Here is a 6,713-nt window from a genome sequence, read left to right as displayed (position 1 = left end):
GGCATTATCTATCTAAGCCGCTTCGTCGAATACTCGCTCAAAAGCTTCGAAATTAGCGAGAAACAGAAAATACCCGTTTTTACCTGCAAATACTCGTATAATGTATGTTCGCACAGAGATGGCTGTATATATAATACTTAGTCAAAGGGTACTCGTAATATAATAAGAATTGCCGTTTGTCACTTTTTTCTTGGCGTTTGCTTTGTATCATTAGCGTTGAGCTGAAATTTATGCGCGAATTTTTTTCCAAAAATTAAACTCCCACGTTCGAAACTGGAAAATTAACATACGAATTGTTATAGGTTACGCGCCTCTAAGCAAGCTGCCGTAAATCTCGTACGAGGTTAAATCAATAAGTCAGAGTAATGTTTCAATAACTATTACTATAGTTTTTCGGCAAACATTGACTGCGTTTAGCTAAAAGCAAGACCAAGAAAAAACGCTACTTTTGGTTGCACCAAAGATTGTGATCCGTTCTGAACATTCTTTTCGGAGATTGCAGAGTTGGCTTAGGCCATGTTATGTCGACTTAGTACAAAAGAGGTTTAAGCCTGGCGAAAGGATGGTGCATTGGAATAGAGCTGAACATCAAGCCTTCTAAGACGTTCATCGTCCCGTTTACAAGACGTACGTCCCTGCCCGGTCTCAGAAACCTTACCCTTGGTGGCAGAGAGATAGAGATGACTTACATAATCAAACATTTTGGTCTCACGCTCTCTCTGCGGTGGAAGTAGCATTTTGATCTGACCGTGGGCAAAGCGACTAAAGCTCTAATGATGTGCAATCGATTAGCTGGTAAATCCTGGGGCTACAAGCTAATGATTGTCAGGTGGTTGTACACCATGATCGTGCGGACGATAATCACGTATGGGGCGGTAGCGGTTGAGCTCCAACTATCAAAGCTCCAACGACTTCTGTGCATCTGCATGTCAGGTGCAATATGCACATGTCCAACGACAGCACTTGCAGTCATGCTTGAGCTCACACCACCTTACTTAGTAATAGGTAAGATAGCTAACCACACACTGCTCCAAATGACAGTAGAAGAGTGTGACGAAGGTAAAGTAATCTCATCTCATGCATAATGGGGGGTTATAACCTCAGTAGAATAAAATATCTAATCGACCTCCCTAGTGGACTGGCCACTGCAAGCTTAAGAAGCACTTACGAGTATATAACATGGGACCAGCTTCTTGTGCAAATTACCGGCCCTGCGACAAGAAGCCTGAAACTCCAGAACACTTGCTAATTGCCTGCATAGCAGTCTGCAGAAGCAGGATAAAGGCCCTGGGATCCATGTTTCTAAATTGGGATCACATCGCCTCACAAGCACGTGCAGTATATTAGAATTTATCAATAAGTATGCTGGGGCTAGGTGGGTCTTTGTGATTTAGGAGAGGACACAGCAGATATAAGGTCGCAGTGCAATCCTCGTATATTTCAATTTTTGTGAAGATATATTATCAAAATTCAACATTTTTACTAAATTTACCAGGTTATCTTTTGTATTTTAATTGTCGATTATTTAGTTTTTTAAATTTTTACCATTCAAAACCCTTTGGTCAAAGACCAAACTCCACAAGCCCCTCATTATTCCCATCCTACTATATGGTGCGGAGGCATGGACACTGACATCATCTGATGAATCGGTCTTAGGAGTGCTCGAGAGAAAGTTTTTGCGAATACCGCAGTCGACGGAACGATGAGCTGTACGAGATATACGACGACGTTGACATATGTATGTAGATCAGCGAATCAAAAGACAGCGGCTGCGCTGGCTAGGTCACGTCGTTCGAATGGATGAAAATACTCAGCTATGAAGGTATTCAATTCAGTACCTGCCGATGGAAGCAGAGGATGAGAAAGATAGAGAGATCAGGCCTTTGCCACTCAAATCTTACAAATATATGTATATGATATAAAATAATTAGTTAAGATTTTTATATGCTCGGTAACATTGCATACCTTCCTTAACCGATTGATCCATATTTTTCCAATAATTTAATGGAATGCACACATTTTTCTTATTTGAAAGTCCGAAAATCTTAATAATTAGGGTGTCACAGGCTTATTAAACCATCCTCATAAACACACTCGTTTCTGGTTGAGTTAATCTTATAATGTATGCTTGTTTATAGATTAGCAACACTACGGTAGTTGGTTCGATGCCTACTTGAAATCAAATACGTAAAATGCGGTGGCAACTTTTCTTAACTGAAAACATATGTATGATATAATATCTTCTCAAAAAAATTAGTAATGGAAACGAAATCAATATGCTGAATGAAGAATGAAGAATATTGAAGACAACATGGCAGATGAATGATAAAGTTCATAATGAAGCTCCGCCCAAACCTGTCGAAGTTTTGAATTGTCAACTTCATACATTCATCCAATTCTTGTATGGACATATTTTACCGGATTTTGTGGCGAACTTTATTACCATCGTCGATTTTATAGCATTTTTTCATTTAAATAATAAATAAATTAAAATACTTTGTATAGACTTAGCGACAGAAGATATATATAGACTGATAACAATTGACACATTAATCGAACCGTTATAAACGAGTTTTTCGAAATTATGATTTTTTTTTTGGTTTTAGGTTTTTTGGATAAATGTTAAAATTTGAATAGTTTATATAATTTATTAATTTTCTGAAATGAGTCATTTATATTGTGTCTACCAAAACTTTAAGTAAATAAAAAGTTCCAAACTACTTTAAATATTTGTCTGCAAAAAGCCGTTCGTTACACTTCGTCGCTTTGAGCTTCACACAAATTTGTTGAAACGGCTAATGCCAGTTTCGGCTATGTCTTCTGATTTGCCGAAGGTAAGACCATCGAGATATTTCATCCTCAGTCGTGCAAAGGCTGTACAGTATAAGAGAAAGTGTCTGTATGATTCTATGTATATAATTATATCTATCTATATAATTTTGACAACCAGGGTCCAACAAGATTTCTGGCCTTACCGCATGGATGCCTATTGAATGCTGCCCAGTAATAATGCCTACGTTAGCGGCAAGATGAACTTTGCTCAAGGCAAATGGTTCAACAGATCTCCTGCATTCTACTCCATGCCAAAGGGATCGCGTCCTGGCACTGGAGTTGGTCTTCGATCTGCTAAGTGCACTCGAGGTCCATTGGTTCAGTGCTAGAATGAAAGATGCCAACTCGTCTTCATTCCAATGTGATCGGGGTGACCCCTTTGGCTACCTCATCGGCTTTGTAGTTGCCAGCGATTCCGCGGCAACCAGGCATCCAAGCGAGTCTACCACCACTTTGATAGCAACCACTTCTGCCGGAAAACACTACACTGATTCGGTAGCCTAAAGCTAATATTGATCGGCCAGTTTCGTTTATAGAAGAAATAAATATAGTTTAAAAAACTAAAAAACACGCTTTTAAAGCATATCAAACTAAAAAGTGAAAAATAATTCTTTGTATAAACTAACAATAATAATGAAAGAAAAATTCTTGCATTATTGTGAGAAAAGCGTGGCATGCTCGATATATGAAAAATATGTCACAAAGCACCCCACGCTTTTCTCACAATAATGCAAGAATTTTTCTTTCATTATTATTGTTAGTTTATACAAAGAATTATTTTTCACTTTTTAGTTTGATATGCTTTAAAAGCGTGTTTTTTAGTTTTTTAAACTATATTTATTTTTAATTTTTTAGTTTGATGCGAGAAACCCCAAATTTATTAAAATATGAACTATGACATGTAGTATTGGTTAAGTAAATCGATAATTAGGCAGAATTTAATATCTACTCGTAACCTTTCATTGACTAATTGTTACATTATTTGCGACCAAGTTCTATTGACGACTTTACGAATTATTACTTCTTAATTGAATCATTTCTTCTAAAGCTTCACTGTTACATGGGGTTTTACCTGTCAACTTTGAACAGTCTAGTTCTTCAGTTCGAATACCGTCCAAAGATCTACAACGACTAAGTGCTACATAAGCTTGTCCAGCAGCAAACAGTCGAGAGCCCAGATAAATTACTGCATGCTCTACTGTACAACCTTGCTTTTTATGAACGATCGACGCCCAACTCAGTATGCTATTTAAATGTCCCCAAAACTAGTTTTATATATACATATATGTTGCATACTTTTCGGTATGCTATTTAAATGTCACCGAAACTAGTTTTATATATATGTTGCATACTTTTAAGCGCATCTTTTTGGTGAGCTGCTTAAACTTACTGTCGCCTTCCTACAGTGTCTCTCAAATATTCTACGTTTCAGTACCACTTAAAAAAGTTACAAACATACATACATACATACATACATACATACATACATACATACTTACATACATACATACATACATACATACATACAAGTGAAGCTAATAAAAGCGTATTAAAAATAAAAACGCATTTATATATCTGCCAGATATACTATTTTTATATTCACACATGAAATGTGTATAGAGATGTTTCACACACAACATATACATACAGACATATGTATGTGCCTTTGTCTATTGCAAATAAATACCTACGAATGAAGTTTACATTAACAGCTCTGATCTAATGAAGTTTTTTTTATTATTTATTTTGCAAAGCAGCTAGAGAATTCGCAATTAATAGAACCTCGCTGCACTTTGCTTTTGTACCTTTGTAAGTCGCTATGTATGAGTATGTGTGTGTAATTTTCTCAACCAGTCGTCCATAAAATGGCGGCATGAAATGTTTTCCATTGTTGGCATTGCAGTGTAAAACTATTTTATGGAGGAAAATTGCTACGCTTGCTATTATCTAGCTTCGATCGATTCACTTACGGAATAACTACAATATTACTGAAAGAGAAAGCAATTGTTATGTACGAGATTGTGGCAATTTACGTATGTATTCTATTCTATGTTACTTAGTAATTACCCATTTCTACCCTCTACCATGGACTTTCGAAATTTTATAGAGTTGAAAAATATCTGTCTCCAATATTGCGCTCACTTCTAGACAAGAGTGGGAGAGAGGCCAGCTAGAGATTAGCGTCTCTACGGATGAGTCCAAACTAGATAATCGAGCTGAAGGTGGCGTCTTATGAGTAAAATTAGATACCAAAACCGACTACCGTTTGCAGTGTACTCGTATTCTAATCTAGTTAGAGCAGATACAACAATGACAAAAAAATACTCGTAAACTATCGGTTGAAGATTTCTGAACGACGTTTCAGAGGTTGAAAAAATAAAACTTCTTACACTGATGAACTTCATCAGAAGCACGGGGTGGTTCAGAGACAATAGAGTGACTAAAGTGTTAGGTGCGTCGTTAAGAGGCCACTCTACCTGCCTATTTACCTTGGTTATATCCATTACAGATCATGCTGCCTATCTGAAGTAAATCTTCCAAAAGTGTGGCATGGTTTCAAAAATTCCCCTTTTTATTAAAATTATTAATGTTAAATGGAAACTAAATCCCTCAGTCTAACATGACAATTGAAAAGCTAACAGGGTTGAAGGTGCTCTGGATCCCCCCAACAATATGCATCAATTAACGTGGGATAAGCCTCCTTAATATCGCACATAAGGTCTTGTCGAGGATAGTGAAAGACTGTGGCTCACCGTCAACAAACGGAAAATTGACTATCGACCAGATTTTCACCATGCGCAAAATCTTTGAAAAGATCCGTGAAAGAAAGACTGACACACATCACCTCTTCGTCGATTTTAAAGCCACCTTCGACAGCACGTAAAGGAACTGCCTCTATGCTGCTGTGCCTGAACTTGGTGTCGCCGCAAAGCTAATACGCTTGTGGGCTGTGGAAGCTGAAGTTGAGCAACACACCAAAAAGCTTCGTCAGGAGCTGGAAGGATCTCTCCAAGTACTCCGATATAAAACGAGGTTTCAGACAAGGAGACACCCTATCGTGTGACTTCTTTAATATATTGCTGGAGAAAATAATACGAGTTGCAGAGCTAAATAGAGAAGGTACAATCTTCTGTAAGAGTGTACAGCTGTAGCGTACACCGATGATATTGAAAACCGCGCCGTTAGAACTGTTTTCTCCAAACTGTCGCTTGTCATCAAGCAAACAGTCATAACATTCACATGTACATAAGTGTTGAGAGTCTTAGATTTGAAGTTGTAGACAATTTCGTCTAGTTTTTGAGTTTTAAGTACTCATATATTTTTTATAATTTAAACGATATTGAAGTAAAAAGTACTATGTATCAATATGTAAAAAAATCTAAGTGTGGATATGTATGTAATAAGTAGCCTCATCTGCACATAACTAAACACTATACTTCTACAAAAAAATATTATATAATGTGATATCCATTTTAATAGCATATTTCGCATTTTTGCATTTAATAAAAACTCACGTTACGACGTACTTAGAACTTTTTTCCCGAAACTAAAGTTATTGTGAGTTTTTAGGAATAGGAAAACTTTGTAGCTAATCCGCACAAGCATATGTATGTATACATATGTATGTAATGTAGTATACATGTTAGTATATCCATATATTTGTAACTATTGTAAAAAGCTTTCGTAGAACCCCTGCAGAAAAGCTACCGATATTTGTGTCAAATTTTGCTCAAAGAAATGAATTAAAAACAACAAAAAAAACGTTATCTTCTGTTGCACCGAAGCTGTAATACGGGTACATACATATGGTATATAAATGATGACGGGAGGAGTTGAATTTCGAGAGACTGTCTGTTTGCACGTCGGTTCGTCTGTTCGTC

General features: G+C 36.8%; 1 long non-coding RNA gene across 1 annotated transcript; it reads right to left on the bottom strand.

The window, feature by feature from the left end:
• Positions 1–2,751: 2,751 nt before the first annotated feature.
• On the bottom strand, positions 2,752–3,353 carry LOC125777080 (uncharacterized). Its single transcript, XR_007422089.1, has 2 exons — positions 2,976–3,353; positions 2,752–2,874 (listed from the first exon to the last, which is right to left on the bottom strand). It is a non-coding gene; the product is annotated as an uncharacterized LOC125777080 (long non-coding RNA).
• Positions 3,354–6,713: the final 3,360 nt, after the last annotated feature.

Source organism: Bactrocera dorsalis, chromosome 3 (assembly GCF_023373825.1).
Source record: "Bactrocera dorsalis isolate Fly_Bdor chromosome 3, ASM2337382v1, whole genome shotgun sequence".
NCBI lineage: Eukaryota > Metazoa > Arthropoda > Insecta > Diptera > Tephritidae > Bactrocera > Bactrocera dorsalis.
The sequence above is the reverse complement of the archived record's forward strand: the minus strand, read 5'-3'. Positions and strand labels throughout refer to the sequence as shown.